This window comes from Bos taurus, chromosome 22, assembly GCF_002263795.3.
Source record: "Bos taurus isolate L1 Dominette 01449 registration number 42190680 breed Hereford chromosome 22, ARS-UCD2.0, whole genome shotgun sequence".
In the NCBI taxonomy this organism is placed as follows: Eukaryota; Metazoa; Chordata; class Mammalia; order Artiodactyla; family Bovidae; genus Bos; species Bos taurus.
The window spans coordinates 42,239,853-42,257,143 of NC_037349.1; the positions used below are offsets into that span (position 1 = coordinate 42,239,853).

A 17,291-nucleotide genomic window follows, 5' to 3' on the forward strand; every position below is an offset into this window, starting at 1 on the left:
GCATTGCTTAATGCAAATTCCTTGCTGTAAATGGTGGTTACTGTTATTTTTCCCCATAAAAATGGAAAATCAGTCTTTCCAATTTACCAAGTTAGTGACCAATCTGGAGAATACTGTACTAAACTTCTAAAATATTTGTAAATAAAAGGTAACAAAAAATCACCTAGATTTATTTATGTAAATGTTAGTAGCTTTTTTTTCTTACTCTTTAATAAGGTCCATGAAAAATGATTCAAATCGTAATATTAAAAAAAACTATGTGCTAATCACTCCAATCACTGATAATGTTTGATTATATCATTTAAGAAGGAATACTTCTTACATTAAAAATGGAAGCCATAAAGAAAGATGAAAAGATAAGTATAAAAATATTCATTTTATACAAAGCCAACTACAGTAAAAAGAAAATGGAAGGATGGAACACTGCTAGCAGTCTCTTGAAATATTATTGAATATATGCATGATTCAAAAGCTATGAGCATCTGACTTCATCTTCAGTCCCATTTCTCTTAGCCCCTCTTCCAATCTATGTTCAACTGCATTCTAGACCTAATTGTGTCCTGGTTGTGTAGATGTATGCTGAATTTGCTTTTGAAATTCTCCTATATTCAAACCCATTTCCTGGATTCAGTGTCTTCCTATTCTTGGTTTATTCCCTTATTCTGGTTAAAATACATTCTCCAACTGTCTTCTAAAAAGATAAATGTTTGGAATACATATATATCTGAAAAATACTTTTATTCTACCTACTTGATTTATCCTATTTGATTAATCTCTTAATAGTATGGGCACAGACTCTTAAAATTTTGAAGGTATTGTTCCAATATTTTTTAGGATCAATTCTTCAGCTCAGTTCAGTTTAGTCACTCAGTCTGACTTTTGCAACCCCATGGACTGCAGCACGCCAGGCTTCCCTGTCCATCACCAACTCCCAGAGCTAACTCAAACTCATGTCCATTGAGTCAGTGATGCCATCCAACCATTTCATCCTCTGTCGTCCCCTTCTCCTCCTGCCTTCAATCTTTCCCAACTTCAGGGTCTTTTCAAATGAGTCAGTTCCTCGCATCAGGTGGCCAAAGTACTGAATTTCAGCATCAGTCTTTCCAATGAATATTCAGGACTGATTTCCTTCAGGATGGACTGGCTGGATCTACTTGCAGTCCAAGGGACTATCAAGAGTCTTCTCCAACACCACAATTCAAAGCATCAATTCTTCGGTGCTCAGCCTTCTTCACAGTCCAACTCTCACATCCATACATGACTACTGGAAAAACCATAGCTTTGACTAGATGGACCTTTGCTGGCAAAGCAATGTCTCTGCTTTTTAATATGCTGTTTACATTGGACACAGCTTTTCTTCCAAGGAGTAAGCGTCTTATAATTTCATGGCTATAGTCACCATCTGCAGTGATTTTGGAGCCAAAAAAAATAAAATTGACCACTGTTTCCACTCTTTCCCCATCTATTTGCCATGAAGTGATGGGACCAAATGCCACGATCTTCGTTTTCGGTATGTTGAGTTTTGAACCAACTTTTTCACTCTCCTCTTCCACTTTAATCAAGAGGCTCTTTAGTTCTTCACTTTCTGCCATAAGAGTGGTGTCATCTGCATATCTGAGGTTTTTGATATTTCTCCCAGCAATCTTGATTCCAGTTTGTGTTTCCATCAGCCCAAAATTTCTCATGATGTACTCCGCATATAAGTTAAATAAGCAGGGTGATAATATACAGCCTTGATATGCTCTTTTCCTGATTTGAGGTTCGTGACATTGTACAGGAGACAGGGATCAAGACCCTCCCCATGGAAAAGAAATGCAAAAAAAGCAAAATGGCTGTCTGGGGAGGCCTTACAAACAGCTGTGAAAAGAACAGAAGCAAAAAGCAAAGGACAAAAGGAAAGATATAAACATCTGAATGCAGAGTTCCAAACAATAGCAAGAAGAGATAAGAAAGCTTTCTTCAGTGATCAATGCAAAGAAATAGAGGAAAACAACAGAATGGGAAAGACTAGAGATCTCTTCAAGAAAATCAGAGATACCAAAGGAACATTTCATGCAAAGATGGGCTCGATAAAGGACAGAAGCAGAAGATATTAAGAAGAGATGGCAAGAATACACAGAAGAACTGTACAAAAAAGATCTTCACGACCCAGACAATCATGATGGTGTGATCACTAACCTAGAGCCAGACATCCTGGAATATGAAGTCAAGTGGGCCTTAGAAAGCATCACTATGAACAAAGCTAGTGGAGGTGATAGAATTCCAGTTGAGCTATTTCAAATCCTGAAAGATGATGCTGTGAAAGTGCTGCACTCAATATGCCAGCAAATTTGGAAAACTCAGCAGTGGCCACAGGACTGGAAAAGGTCAGTTTTCATTCCAATCCCAAAGAAAGGCAATGCCAAAGAATGGTCAAACTACTGCACAATTGCATTCATCTCACACGCTAGTAAAGCAATGCTCAAAATTCTCCAAGCCAGGCTTCAGCAATACGTGAACCGTGAACTTCCTGATGTTCAAGCTGGTTTTAGAAAAGGCAGAGGAACCAGAGATCAAATTGCCAACATCCGCTGGATCATGGAAAAAGCAAGAGAGTCCCAGAAAAACGTCTATTTCTGCTTTATTGACTATGCCAAAGCCTTTGACTGTGTGGATCACAATTAACTGTGGAAAATTCTGAAAAAGGTGGGAATACCAGACTATCTGATCTGCCTCTTGAGAAATTTGTATGCAGGTCAGGAAGCAACAGTTAGAACTGGACATGGAACAACAGACTGGTTCCAAATACGAAGAGGAGTACGGCAAGGCTGTATATTATCACCCTGTTTATTTAACTTATATGCAGAGTACTTCATGAGAAATGCTGGGCTGGAAGAAACACAAGCTGGAATCAAGATTGCCGGGAAAAATATCAATAACCTCAGATATGCAGATGACACCACCCTTATGGCAGAAAGTGAAGAGGAACTCAAAAGCCTCTTGATGAAAGTGAAAGTGGAGAGTGAAAAAGTTGGCTTAAAGCTCCACATTCAGAAAACGAAGATCATGGCATCCGGTCCCATCATTTCATGGGAAATAGATGGGGAAACAGTGGAAACAGTGTCAGACTTTATTTTTTGGGGCTCCAAAATCACTGCAGATGGTGACTGCAGCCATGAAATTAAAAGACGCTTACTCCTTGGAAGGAAAGTTATGACTAACCTAGATAGCATATTCAAAAGCAGAGACGTTACTTTGCCAACAAAGGTTTGTCTAGTCAAGGCTATGGTTTTTCCAGTGGTCATGTATGGATGTGAGAGTTGGACTGTGAAGAAGGCTGAATGCCGAAGAATTGATGCTTTTGAACTGTGGTGTTGGAGAAGACTCTTGAGAGTCCCTTGGACTGCAGGGAGATCCAACCAGTCCATTCTTAAGGAGATCAACCCTGGGATTTCTTTGGAAGAAATGATGCTAAAGCTGCAACTCCAGTACTTTGGCCACTTCATGCAAGGAGTTGACTCATTGGAAAAGACTCTGATGCTGGGAGGGATTGGGGGCAAGAGGAGAAGGGGACAACAGAGGATGAGATGGCTGGATGGCATCACTGACTTGATGGACGTGAGTCTGAGTGAACTCCGGGAGTTGGTGATGGACAGGGAGGCCTGGCGTGCTGCGATTCATGGGGTCGCAAAGAGTCGGACACGACTGAGCGACTGATCTGATGTGATCTGATTTGGAACCAGTGTGTCCTTCCAAGTCCAGTTCTAACTGTTGCTTCTTGAACTGCATACAGGTTTCTCAGGAGGCAGGTCAGGTGGTCTGGTATTTCCATCTCTTTCAGAATTTTCCACAGTTTGTTGTGATCCACATAGTCAAAGGTCTTGGCATAGTCTATAAAGCAGAAATAGATGGTTTTCTGGAACTCTCTTTCTTTTTCCATGATCCAGTGGATGTCGGCAATTTGATCTCTGGTTCCTTTGCCTTTTCTAAATCCAGCTTGAACATTTGGAAGTTCACAGTTTACGTACTGTTGAAGCCTGGCTTGGAGAATTTTAAGCATTACTTTGCTAGTGTTGTGAGGTGAGTGCAATTGTACAGTAGTTTGAGCATTCTTTGGCATTGCCTTTCTTTGGGATTAGAATGAAAACTGACCTTTTCCAGTCCTGTGACCACTGCTGTATTTTCCAAATTTGCTGGCGTACTGAGGGCAGCACTTTCACAGCACCATCTTTTAGGATTTGAAATAGCTCAACTGGAATTCCATCACCTCGACTAGCTTTTTTCATAGTGATGCTTCCTAAGTCCCTCTTGACTTTGCATTCTAGGTTGTCTGGCTCTAGGTGAGTGATCACACCATTGTGGTTATCTGGGTCATGAAGATCTTTTTTGTATAGTTCTTCTGTGTATTCTTTCCACCTCTTCTTAATCTCTTCTGCTTCTGTTCTGTTCAGTTCATTTCAGTCGCTCAGTCATGTCCGACTCTTTGCGACCCCATGAATCGCAGCACGCCAGGCCTCCCTGTCCATCACCAACTCCCGGAGTTCACTCAGACTCACGTCCGTCAAGTCAGTGATGCCATCCAGCCATCTCATCCTCTGTTGTCCCCTTCTCCTCTTGCCCCCAATCCCTCCCAGCATCAGAGTCTTTTCCAATGAGTCAACTCTTCGCACGAAGTGGCCAAAGTGCTGGAGTTGGAGCTTTAGCATCATTCCTTCCAAAGAAACCCCAGGGCTGATCTCCTTCAGAATGGACTGGTTGGATCTCCTTGCAGTCCAATGCACTCTCAAGAGTCTTCTCCAACACCACAGTTCAAAAGCATCAGTTCTTCGGTGTTAAGCCTTCTTCACAGTCCAACTCTCACATCTTACATGACCACAGGAAAAACGATAGCCTTGACAAGATGGACCTTTGTTGTCAAAGTAATGGCTCTGCTTTTGAATATGCTATCTAGGTTGGTCATAACTTTCCTTTCAAGGAGTAAGCATTTTTTAATTTCATGGCTGCAGTCACCATCTGCAGTGATTTTGGTTGTGCCCATCTTTGCATGAAATGTTTCCTTGGTATCTCTAATTTTCTTGAGGAAATCTCTAGTCTTTCCCATTCTATTGTTTTCCTCTGTTTCTTTGCATTGATCACTGAGGAAGGCTTTCTTATCTCTCCTTGCTATTCTTTGGAACTCTGCATTCAAATGGGTATATCTTTCCTTTCCTCCTTTGCCTTTCGCATCTTTTCTTTTCCCAGCTATTTTTAAGGCCTCCTTGAATAGCCATTTTGCCTTTCTGCATTTCATTTTCTTGGGGATGGTCTTGATCCCTGCCTCCTGTACAATGTCACTAGTCTCCATCCATAGTTCTTCGGGCAATCTATCAGATCTAATCCCTTGAATCTATTTGTCACTTCCACCATATAATTGTAAGGGATTTGATTTATGTCATACCTGAATGGATACTTCAAATCTTTACTTAGATTTGAAAAATCAATGCCATTTAGTATTAAGGTTGGGGGTAAAGGACTGGAGAGACTATATCTGTGTGTCAGATATTGAGATTAGAGTACAGATGAGAGATGGTGCTGAGAATCTCACTGTTCAGTAAATGGATCAATAATTCCTGTTTTAGTCCTTGACCTGCCACTTCACTCTACTCTGCTTAATGTCACTGACTTCAAGTCTCCTCCAGTTTAAATCCAGAGAATAAATCTAGTGCTCCTGAAACACAGGTGGCCAGGGTCCAACCACTTACATGTCCCCTTTTATCTTTATATATCCCTCTCCCTCATCTTCTGCAACATGTGGCACTCCAAGGGCTGAGCCTCCAGAGGGTGTTCATGGTATATTTATAGTAATCGGGTATAATCTAGGGTAGTTGGCATACTTCTAGTCTAGTCAGTGCTACCTCCTCATTTCTTTCTGTCCTCCAAAAATTTTTCATCCACGCCTATAGTCTCTCTGCACTCTCTGTCCTTGTGAAAGAAAAACTTAATTTTATTCTTTTTTTGCCATTTTCTAAGAAGCGTTGAAGAGAGAGAGCATTTTTACTCTTCAAGTGGTGGCACGCGCCACTGAGGCCTCCCCCACTGCTCTGGTCCATTGTCCCTTTCTTTCTCAGGTCCCAGAGTTCTGGGTACAGATCACTAGTAGCTACTTTCTATTCCCTATTGATCTCTTCAACTAAAAATAGTACTCCTATATTCTATATCATACATTAGAACACTTGATCACTTTCCATCTTGGTCTGCCTTTACTTCACGCATCAGTAGATGACTCATTGCAGGGACAAAGACTAACATTTTTATGCAGCCCCACAATGCCTAAAATAGGAGATCTCAGACTTTAGTGTGTCTAAGGATCACTAAGAGAACTTGTTTAAAATGAAAATTCCCTCAGAGAAATTGAATATGCTGTGATACTGTCCTGAGAACTATCCATCTAACAGCACACCAATGTGATTCTGACTCAGGTAGTTTTGAACCGTAGTAGAGATATTATTGTCTAAGGAGACTTTGAAGCACCTTTTCAAGAAAAAATGAATTGATTACATTGCTAGATTTTTTTAAATTCTTCCCCATTTTATTTTTAAAAGTATAGAATTCTGATTTCCCTTAATATACTATTGTGAATCAGATTGTTCATGAATTTTTCTGTTCTTTAGATTTGTTATAATTTTATTTCCCTTTAATACTTCTTACGGTTATAAATTTCATAAGTTTACAGCCATTCATACAAATTATAGTTCTATATTATTGTGTTTCCCTTAATTTCTTATAAGAGTCACAGGTGCTCTAGTTATTAAATCCCTGGATTTGACAAATGTATTAGTCAGCTCAGGCTGCCATGACAAAGAACCATAAGTTAGCTGACTTAAACAATAGAAATTTATTTCCTCACAGTTCTGGAAGCTAGAAGATCAAAGTGAGAAGATAAGCATGGTTGGGTTCTGATGAACACCCTCTTCCAAGCTCATAGACTTCTGAGAGAGTTAACTTAGGCATGTTGCTAGGGAGACCAAGGCCCTTTAAGGATGAAATGAACATTCTTCATTTTTCACATTCTTTTACCTTAGACACGTAGACCTCGTGGGCAGCAGTATCTCTTGCTCAAGGACATGCTTTTTTAAGCTCAGAATGTATGTTATGGGAGAAGGTTTGGGTAAAACTTCCACAGCCTTGAGCTCTGGTTTCTCCCACAACCTTGAGCTCTGGGTTAACCTGTTCCTTCTGGCTACTCTTGTGCTGATGTCATCCTAGGATTGTGTTATGGGATAGGGCCTGGGAAAAATTTTCACATCCTTGAGGCATTTTTTTCTATTCTCAGCAGCTAACAAAAGTATATAATGCTCTACTTAAACTAGCAAGGCTGGTAATCTTTCTACCCCCTTCTGATGTCTATGTCAGAAGCTTTTTTTTTCTGTTACTATCACTTTAATAATATTTCTAGTACACAAAGCTATAAGTGACTGAGATTGTCGTTGGTCCCAGAGTTAAATCTTCTCCTTTGGAGACCACAAATCCGGCATTCACCAAACACCATAAGCTTTATCTATCATCTTTCACCTATCATCTCGCCTGGGATCCCAAGACAAGGTGTAAGCTATCATCTTGGGGGCTAAGCTAAAGCTATGGCTTCTTCGTCTTACTGCCTTCTCGCTGTGTGCTCGTATTAACTTTTCTTAGTATGTGCATGTGGAGTGAGGTAGAGAAAGTTCTCTTCTTTATAGCCACCAATACTGTCTCATTAGGACCCTATCCTTACGAGCTCAATTTACCTAAAAGCCTTAGCTCCAAATGCAGCCACATTGGAGATTAGGGCTTCAACAAATCAACTGGGGAATGGGGGGACCGACTGAGTCCAGAGCAGCAAATCACACACAGTACTTACGCACAGCTATAGTGACATCTAAACATGTACACGCAGGACTTGCCACAGGACTTTGAATGTGACAGGTGCTCAAGAAGCATTTGTTGATGAGTAAGCACAGCTACACAACAGCTAAGGAGGGAAGATTATCTGATATGCTCTCCTTTACACAAAGTCAGTGTGTGAAAATGTTATAATATGCATATTTATATATTTGATTACACAAAAGAATTCACTTGGACTTCCTTAAGGCATAAGCATTTTTTTTTTAAATCCATTTATTCCTGTTTTTTTCCCCTAAAAAATAAATTGAGGTATATGTATAAAATGGATAATAAATTCAGTTAGTTTCCAAAAGGAACAAGTGATCAGATTCAGAATATGGATGGTTCATCTTCAAAGACTACATGAAAACTATGTTTGTCAATAGTCAGAGAGGTAGAGATTCAAGCTTTGGAAATTAAATGCATCCACATTTCACTGGCCAAAGGGAAGTCCCATGACCACATCTGACTTTAAGGGTAGAGACAGTATAATTCTCCCATGTATAAGAAGTGAACTGGACATTGAATTTGTTGTTGGTGGTGTTGTTCTTGTTTAGTCACTAAGTCGTGTCTGACTCTGTGACCCCACGGACTATAGGACTGTAGCCTGCCAGGCTCCTCTGTCTGTGGGATTTTCCAGGCAAGAATATTGGAGGGGGTTGCCATTTCCTCCCCCAGGGAATCTTTCTGACCCGTGATCGAACCCATGTTTCCCACACTGCAGGCGGATTCTTTACCACTGAGCCACCGGGGAAAGAGTATATGCATTCAACTTTTTTTTTTTGGCTGTTCCGCTTAGCTTGCAGGTTAATGAATAGTAAGTAGTAAAGCCTGCCATAGTGACTGTAGGAGCTTTTCCCATGCCAAATCTCATGTATTCTCCAAGGTATTTCCTGAAACATTTTATTTTTGCTAATTTGAGAGTTAGCTTCAATTCCTGATCACCACATAGAAAATGAAAGCCAGAGATGAATTTGAGTTTTACAGCTGCTGAAAAATGTGCAGCAATTTCTTTCCTACACCTCTCTTTGGTGTCTGAGTGGATCTGAAGAGACAATTTTGGTCTTTGAGGCTTCAGAATTGATTGAAAGTGAAATAATTAAGGTCTGTGGCTTTGCCCGAAAAAGCCAGAACCTGAAAGGTGCCCTCAGGGGAAGAGTAGCGTTTACGCACAATATGCTCTAGAGAAGAGAAATGCTGGCTCTTAACAAATCTGCTGAAAGCCTCCCTCAACAGCTTCTCAGCCTTGTCTCCTCAAAGAGCAGAACAGCGAGTTCAGTGAACAGAGACAGAAACCTAAGCCCTGCTGTCTGGAGTGCCTCTGGCAGGAAAGGGTCTTCCTCAGGACAGCATTCTCCGGGCTCACAGAGCGGGGAAAACTTGTCTTAGAAGGAAAGGTCAAATAGGAAAAGCAACAGTCCTCTCACAGTGAGCCCCAGCTCTGAGAGGATTCTGATGTGGTAGCTATAAAACTTACAATACTGCTTTAACAGAGTCAGAAATTCGTTGGAGTTGCCTCAGAAACAACCAATAAAACTACTAAAACTAACAGCTCTAAGAGTCTATGCAATGCTCTCTGCGATACTGAAGCTAAGTAATTCCCAAGTGAGCAGCTTCAATTTATTGTGGGTGGAGCGTTACAGAATAAAAGGAAAGAAAAGTGACATAAAGTGCCCATTTGTGACCGTCACAAACTCTAAAGCCATTTTATTTAGCTCAATTATGGGAAGGGCCATGACAGTAATTTAGACAGAAGAGGTTACTCATAAACTAATCTGACCAGAGGATGAATATAAACAGAACTTAACTGTGTATGAACAATATTGACTCCTGTTTGCAACATAGGTTTGGGGAGTATGCACTACGCTGCACCCTCTCTAACCAATTACCACTGAAGCAATCTGTTGAATTAACCAGCTATTCACAGTGTTATTGTGGAATATCTCAGCTAATACTACAGTATATTAAATCCTTACATCTGGTATAGTATTTTTAGACATCCATGTACTTTTTCAGATCTCACTAGTTGAATTGTATATTAAACCAAGCATTAAATGTATTTGTCCTCAGACTTGCTAATATTTGTTGTACCTGTTGTTTTAATTATATTTAATTACATATCATATAGACTAATGAAATGTAAATGTGAGAAGAAAGAGTTGTTTCTTTTATAAAAAATTAGTCTGAATGCCTTGGAAAGATTCAAATAAAAGTGAATTGTAGGAGAGAAATGTAAAATATTAAAGGAAAAAAATACATTTAGTGTAATTTTACCTAATTGTTTTAGAAATGACTTTACTTAGTTTTACAATAACTGAAAATGGACATCCTTATAATTATGGTAGGATTTATGCAAGATAGATTCAGAATTCCAATTGACTATATCTTGCCTAAAGAGAAAGAATTAATCCTACTTTACAAGATTTTTTAAATTATTCATACAAATCTAAGTAAACATTAAATTCTTAATATACACAAAGTATTATTTTTGGTTTTCATTCTTTCCAAATTTTTATTAGAAAAGTGTTCAAATCTATAGGAAAAAATACATTCACAGAACTATAAACACCTCTATACTTTCACCAAGTTTCACCAGCTTTACTATTTTGCCACATTCTTTATCTTTCTCCATACATATAGGGAGTGCTTCAGTCCATGGGATCACAAAGAGTCGGCAACTGAGTGACCCAACTGAACTGACACATATATTCATACATATGTGCACATTTTATGAACCATTTGAAACTGAAACACTTCACCCCTAGATACTCCAGCCAGCATTCCTAAGAGTACAGACATTCTCCTACATGAACAAAGCACTAATATCATATTGATAATAATCAATAATATCACCTAATATCCTGTCCTTACTTAAATATTCCAGAAGCTTCTTAAATGTTTTCTATAGTTCTTTTTGTCACATCCAAAAGCCAAGTCAAGTTTTACACAATGCATTTGCTTGTAATGTCTCTTTAATCTCTTTAGAGCAGCTTTTTTTATTTTCTTTTTTTTTTCTATGACATTCTTATTTTTTTTATGAAGAGTCTACAACAGTTGTCCTAATGCCTATCTCATATATGGAGATGTCAGATTATTTTCTCAGTACTAGATTCAAATTCAAACTTTTTCCCCCAAGAACACTAAGTACATAAATGATATGCACTTCTTATTGCTTGATACCAAGTCATGATATTATTGTCGCTGGTAGCAGTACCTGTACTAGTAATAATAAATTTGATCACTTGCTAAAGGCATGCTTTTTTCTTTTTGTGATAAGAAGTTAATCTGTGAGAAGATACCACACTATCACATGAATATTCCATTAACCAGAAACCTTTGATCCAATAGTTATAGCATTTATTAATGATCTTTGCCTAACTCAAGTATTACATAGTTTCAAAAGAAGAATCTCCTATTCTACTTTTATTAGTTTGTATTTCCTCCCCACACTCCAAAAAAGGAGTTTCTCTCCATTTTCCCTTTCTCTATATTTATCTTTTTTTAAGTACATCATGTTTCCCAGGTGGCTCAGTGCTATAGAACCTGCGTGCCAATGCAGGAAATGCTATTTCGATCCCTAGGTTGGGAAGATCCCCTGGAGAAGGAAATGGCAACCAACTCCAGTATTTTTGCCTGCAGAATCTCATTGACAGAGGAGCCTGGTGGGCTACAGCCCGTTAGGTCATAAAGAGTCAGACATAACTGAGTGACTGACACAATAGCAAGTACATCATGGACTCAGAAATCTCCTGCATTTAATATGTAAGCCATTACTTACATCTTTCATTTTTGATGCCCAAAGTATTCCAAATTCTGACAGTGTAAGAACTTTTCTATAGGCTTCTGTTTCTTTTTGAAATATCACCATTAGTCTTTGAATACTTTCTCGCTTTTCAGCACTAGACATTTTGTCCTTTCCCCAAACCAGACCTGGAATCAGCCATTTGTTGAGTAGAGGATGATATTTATAAAACATGGCATTTGATGTGTTTACTGTTATTAGGGTATCTTGCTTCTAGTCTATAATAATTCCTTAATATTATTAAAAATACACACAATGTTCAAATCTCTACAAGTGTCAAATTTCTGCATGTCTGTGTCTTTTTCTTTCTGTCCCTCTTTTCCTCACCACTTTTCTTTATGTTCTTATGCTACAATCAGAATCCAAATAAGGTCAATACATTGTAATTGGTTATGTGCCTTCTCTTATCTCTTTCTTTCTTTTCAATTTATTTGCTGAAGAAGTGCTGTCTATTCCCCTGTGGATTATTCCACAGTATGATTTTGCTGATTACATCCCCAAGGTATAATTCAGCATGTTCCTCTCCTTCTAGGATTTCCTATGAATTGGACACTAAATCTAGAGATTTTTTTTTATTTCTTGGCAAAGGTATCTCATAAGTGACATAATTTACTTTCAGTAGGAGGTGTGTAACACCTAGTTGATTCTTGATATGGTATGTCAAGAACCAATGAAGATCATTATTGAGATCCATTAATTTATTAGGATTGCAAAAGAGTGATACACTACTTATTCCATCTTCATAATTAGCTGAAATACTCATAAATACACATTTCCCATCACCAAATATCTGGTTACCCAGGAATATATTTTGAATCAGAAAATAAGAATATCTGTTTGATACCTTCCATTTAGCAGCAATCTTTTTTCCAGAACAATGAGTTGATAACCTAGATAATCCAAAAGTGACCAATGATTTCTTTGCTATCACGCATTCATGGATTTAAACCAGTTTGACGTGTTTCAGATCACTGCAATTCTTTTCATAATTATGTTGACAATGTTACACAGTTCATCCAAAAAGAGTCTATTCAAGACGGTTCCTTCATCCTTTTGATACAACACTAGTTGTCTTTGATAATTACTTTACTTTCTGATATAACAAGATATTTCAGGCTTACCTAGTACATTTTCTGCCCAAGATTGTGAAATCTGCGTTTCTTCATCAAGGTCTGGTTTCTTTAAATGGAAATTGAGATACAGAGACCACAATCAGTACCTAAAGATATTCAATGATTTGGGATCATTATTGTTTCGCAGAGCACTTTAGTGGAAAGGGCTAGGAAACTGGTTTTTTTAATGATATAATAAAGCATGTGTTTTCACTGATATTTCCAATTCAAATCCAGAACTACAGGATTTGAATTGGAACTACAGAACTACAGAACTACTAACTTCATCAAGATACTTCATAAGTAACTGTAACTTTTATTAATTTTTTAAGATACTTCATCTTAGTATCTATATTTTTTCTCCTATGTAAAATATTCCAGCTGTTAATATCCAGTTATTATATTTTATCCCACAACACATACTCACCAGTCTCAAAATAGCACCTGCATTACCACCAACAATATGATTACCAAAACCAGTTTAATATTATTTTGTCTTTTTTGTTTTCTCCTTTGGTCCTTTGTATATAATACACTGGAGATATACAGTCAACTTTGGTTTAGTTAACTATAATACAAATTTAATAGACATAACACCCTTCTTTGTGATTGCGCTACCAGTCTCAAATGGTAAAGAATCTACCTGCAATGCAGGAGATCTGGGTTCTATCCCTGGTCAGGAAGATCCCCTGGCGGAGGAAATGGCAACCCACTCCAGTATTCTTGCCGGGGAAACTCCATGGACAGAGGAGCCTGGCAGGCTACAGTCCATGGGGTCGCAAAGAGTCAGACATGACTGAGTGACTAACACTTTCACCAATTTCATACATTTGATTAATTTATTTTATGTTGTTTTTGTTTTTAGTATTATTTTTAATGTCATTTTGTTTATAATTATATAAAATACATTGTTACAAAGTCAAATCTATAAATCAAATTATGTTCACAGAAATGTAGCTTCTGTCTCCTTCATACCATGTTCTTTCCCAAAGAATAATAAGTATTTTTGTCTGTTTATTTAACTTTCCATTAAATATATACACTTCCCTGGTGGCTCAGATGGCAAAGAATCCACTTGTTGTATAGAAGATCAAGGCTCCACCTCTGGGTTAAGAAGATCCCCTGGAGAAGAGAATGGCTACCCAATCCAGTATTCTTGCTTGGAGAATCCCATGGACAGAGGAGCCTGGTGGGCTACAGTCCTTGGGGGTGCAAAGAGATAGACACAACTGAGTAACTAAGACACACACACATACACACACACACTCAAATACGTGTGTATTCTCTACTTTCTCCCCTTAAAAATACAGTAACATAAATGCACACTTTCTCCACCTCATTTTCTTTTCCATTGATACTACATATACTAGAGATCCTCTATAGAAGATATTCCTTATTTTCTTCTACAGCAGCATGATAATTTATTGTGTAGCATCCACAGTGTCCTGTTGATGAACAGGGAAAAGTTTAGAAATTTCCAGACTTGTGCTATCACAAATAATGCTGAACTAAAGAGCTTTTCACTTGGGTTCTTTGCATTTTTGCTGCTTTACTGCATTTTGCTAGTGTACCTTCTAGAGCTCTAGAAATTAGAACACTAGCTCAAAGGTTATGTATGTATAATTTTGCTGTGTGTGGATAGTCACTCAGTTATGTCTGACAATTTGTGAACCCATGGACGGTAGCCCGCAAGGCTCCTCTGTCCATGGGGATTCTCCAGGCAAGAATACTGGAGTGGGTTTCCATTCCCTTCTCCACGGGATCATCTAGACCCAGGGATCGAACCTAGGTCTCCTGCATTGCAGGCAGGTTCTTTGCCATCTGGGCCACTGTAATTTTGCTAGATGTTGACAAATTCCCCTCCAAATTATTGTATTATTTTTATTCCTATCAGAAATATATAAGAATATCCATTTTTCCCATAGTGTCACCAATAACGTAGGTTATCAAACTTTTGAATTCTTGCCAATATGATAGGTAAAAATTAGTTTTTACAGTATGTTAATTTGCATTTCTCTTATTATAAATGAAGTGGAGCATTGTTTCATTGTTAAGAACAATTTCATGAGCTATTTAATTTGCTAGCCCTTTTTTTCTACAGAGTGGTTGACTTTTTTCTTCTCCATTTTAGAGGTTCTTTGTACTTGGTCTGTGATAAAAATTGCAATTTTTTTTCAATTTTTCTTTTGTGTTTCTATGTTTGGTAAATGCCGGGGTCCAGCCCCGGCTGATCCAGGGTATTCGAAGCGGAGACGGCGTCGGCAACCTATTTATTTAAATATTTTATCAAAGATATAAAGAGTAATAGGATGAAGATAGCTCAGTAGGAAAATTCAGTGGAGAAAAGAGGCTGAGTAGCTTGGTTTACGCGGGAGACCAATAAAACTTCAAGACAAGAAGCTTGCACCACTTATGTAGGCCGCAGGCGTCCTTCCGTTCTCCCGAAGGAGAGGAAACACTGAGGCCTCCCCGGTCGGATCTTAGAAGCCCAGGCATAATTAGTAAGCATGGTGGGTTCCGTGCTCCAGATGGAGACTCAGCCAGAGTGGGAGAGAGAGCAACATGGGGAGACCAGTATTTCGAGAAACTGATCCCCATTCTTTATTTTCCAGAGTCTGTTTTTATACACTGAGATGTTATACAAAAGTCACGTGGGGACAGCAGTCCTGACTTTTATTAAAGTCAGGTGCTTCACACAAATGTATACAGAGGTCTTAGGGGTGTTACATCATCTTCTGGCCAGGGGGGGCCTGCTGACAATTTACGACCCTCTCCTTGTGACAACGGTCAGTCAACCAGGACACTTATTTCTCCAGGGGTGATTATTCTTAAAACAGATGCCACCCAAATAAAGTTACATTCCTATAGGGTGAGGATAGAGTGGGTTTTAGTTAAGGAAAGAATTTACTTAGCCTAAGGTCTAACGTGATTTATATCAAAGGTTAATACTTATTTCTTCTATATATTCATTAATGTGTGTAAGGGCAGGGGATGTGGAGACTTAGCAACAAACATTGGCTCAACAAATGAAAAACCCTTCACCAATACAATTTCTAATCAGCCCATTATACTTATACTAATAGTTTTCTAACTTTTCTAAGGAACCTGTTTTTAGAAGGTTTAAAGCATCTCGTGCCTCTCATGGTTGGGAGGCTGTGAGCAATCACATGTGGCCGGACAAGCCTGTCAGGCAGGCTAGAGAACCTTCAGAGGAGTTTGTAGGTTAAAACACTCTTATCACGCCCAGGAATTATTATTAACTGGAGCTCTAAGTTAACTCCTTCTCCGAAAGAGGTGGTGGGGGACAGCCCCCCGTAAAGTCAGAGGTGTAGGTGAGCACAAAGTAGTAAAGTAGGCAGGCTCTGGTTATGGGGGTAGATGCTCGAGAATTTCCAGGGGGACTCCTGAGGCTCGATCCCGCCTTTGCGTATGTCGAGCCTCCTTCCTCATGACCTTTGCCATGGACGGAGTACCTCACTCTGGCCCCCAACAGGTAAAAATATTTCTTTTGTTTGTTTTTGCCATGCTAAGTTCTTTCTTTTTACCATGCTAACCACTCTTTTCCCTTCTGGATTTCATGAACTTTCCACTCATGTTTGCTCCTACTACTCACATGATTTTTTTTTTTACCATTTAAATCTCTTATGTATTTGAAATCTATCTTAATATTCATTATGAGGAATATATCCAATTTTATATATGTCACAATGGCTGTTTAGTTTATTCCAATACCACTTATTAAAAGTTCATAATTTCCCATAGGTTTGGTATGCTGCTTTTATAGTGTACATAATAGCATATAGTGTTGCCATTCACAATGAAGTCCATGGGTTTTCCATCTTGTTCCATTAGTCTGGCCATCTGTTCAGACATCATGATCACTCTGTTTTAGATAAGTTTTCTTTTTTTTAATATGTAGTTGGTCTATCCCACTCCCATTGCTCTACTTTTCCAGTGACTTCCTACATACATTATATGATTCTTTTAAGTGAAATTTATAATCCATTTTTCTATTTCCAAGAAAAATAATCTGATAGTCATTGGAGGGGGGATTTGTTAAACTTATAAATTAACTTAGGGAAAATTGACCTCTATATGATGTTTCCTCCATCTATTCAAGTTTACAATATGACATTCCATATGTTCAAACTAATTTTTGCATGCAGATGACACCACTCTTATGGCAGAAAGTGAAGAGGAACTCAAAAGCCTCTTGATGACGGTGATAGAGGAGAGTGAAAACATTGGCTTAAAACTCAACATTCAAAAAACTAAGATCATGGCATCCAGTCCCATTACTTCATGGGAAATAGATGGGGAAACATTGGAAACAGTGTCAGACTTTATTTTTCTGGGCTCCAAAATCACTGCAGATGGTGATTGCAGCCATGAAATTAAAAGACGCTTACTCCTTGGAAGGAAAGTTATGACCAACCTGGACAGCATATTGAAAAGCAGAGACATTACTTTGCCAACAAAGGTTTGTCTAGTCAAGGCTA

General features: G+C 38.5%; 1 long non-coding RNA gene across 2 annotated transcripts in view; it reads right to left on the reverse strand.

Moving 5' to 3' along the window:
- LOC132343506 (uncharacterized) overlaps positions 1 to 17,291 on the reverse strand; it is a 463,422-nt gene that overhangs the window by 356,927 nt on the left and 89,204 nt on the right. For both annotated transcript variants that reach the window (XR_009492380.1, XR_009492379.1), the window contains exon 2: positions 12,802 to 13,994. This is a non-coding gene — a long non-coding RNA (uncharacterized lncRNA). The remainder of the gene's footprint in view (positions 1 to 12,801; positions 13,995 to 17,291) is intronic.